Source organism: Lottia gigantea (assembly GCF_000327385.1).
Source record: "Lottia gigantea unplaced genomic scaffold LOTGIsca_1145, whole genome shotgun sequence".
NCBI lineage: Eukaryota > Metazoa > Mollusca > Gastropoda > Lottiidae > Lottia > Lottia gigantea.
Genome location: NW_008707115.1, coordinates 9,529 through 10,678, shown reverse-complemented (window position 1 = coordinate 10,678; position 1,150 = coordinate 9,529).

The following is a 1,150-nucleotide window of genomic DNA, read 5'->3' as shown; positions in this document are numbered from 1 at the left end:
AAATTGGCCATGTAGGAGCTTCGTCTTTGACTGGCCAGTCCGCCATATTGGATATTCGTCACTGGCCATATTTGAGAAATTATAGGAATAAAGAGCATTTCTCCCTATTGTACACATAAATATGTTAGATTGGCATCTCAGGACCTCACTGGCACCAACAATTGCATTTATAATTCCAAAGGAGACCATTGAAAAAATTGGCCATTCTTCTTTATCCATATTGGCCATCCGTCACTGGCGAAAGAAATGTTGATAACTATGTAATGATTCTATTCATTACACGACTTTTTAGAGGCTTTATTTGAATAAGAAAATGAATTACAAATTTTTCGTTTTTTGATTTAATTACAACAATTACAATCAATCCACAAAATTAGTGTATCTATCGGCCACAAAACTTGGCCGGCCACTGAAGTAATGATACAATCAATCCACAAAATTAGTGTATCCATCGGCCACAAAAATTGGCCGGCCACTGAAGTAATGACGAAGTGTCAATTGGAAATGTCACGGAAAGCACTAAACTTAAAGAATTTCAACATTTTTTTGATTGTACGAATCTCAGTTTATGTTCCATAATGATTTGAGTCAACGATGTTTTAACGTTGATTATTGAAACTGAGGGAAATTGTGTTTCAGCTCAATTTCTGGCCGAGAAGGACGACAATCTCTGCCAGTGCATTCAAGGGAGATAAATCGATTCTGCAGACAACTTGATTGAACCAGAACTGATATAAAATGAAGCACAACATTTGGTAAGAAAAGCTAATTCAAGAATTAAATTTGGAGACTGCATGCCATCAACGCAACGCTCTCTACAAATTAGTAAAGAAAGTGCTCGCACTACCATACCCAGTGAACATATACGTCCCGCTTTTGATAGATTACAAGATCGCTATGCTGCAACTGACAAGCTTGTCACCTTCTTTGACTACCTCAATGCCACATGGATGACGATCTCGATTTGGGAAATTGCTGATTGTTGCGTGTACGGGTACTCTATCAGAACAAACAACGATGTCGAAGGGTGGCACACAAGTCTTAACCAACGTGCCAAGAGAGGTTCTCTTCAGATGTATATGCTCATCCCCTTGTTGTACAAAGAAGCTTTAATGGTAAAGGTCACGGCCCGTCTGATATCTGGAAAGAA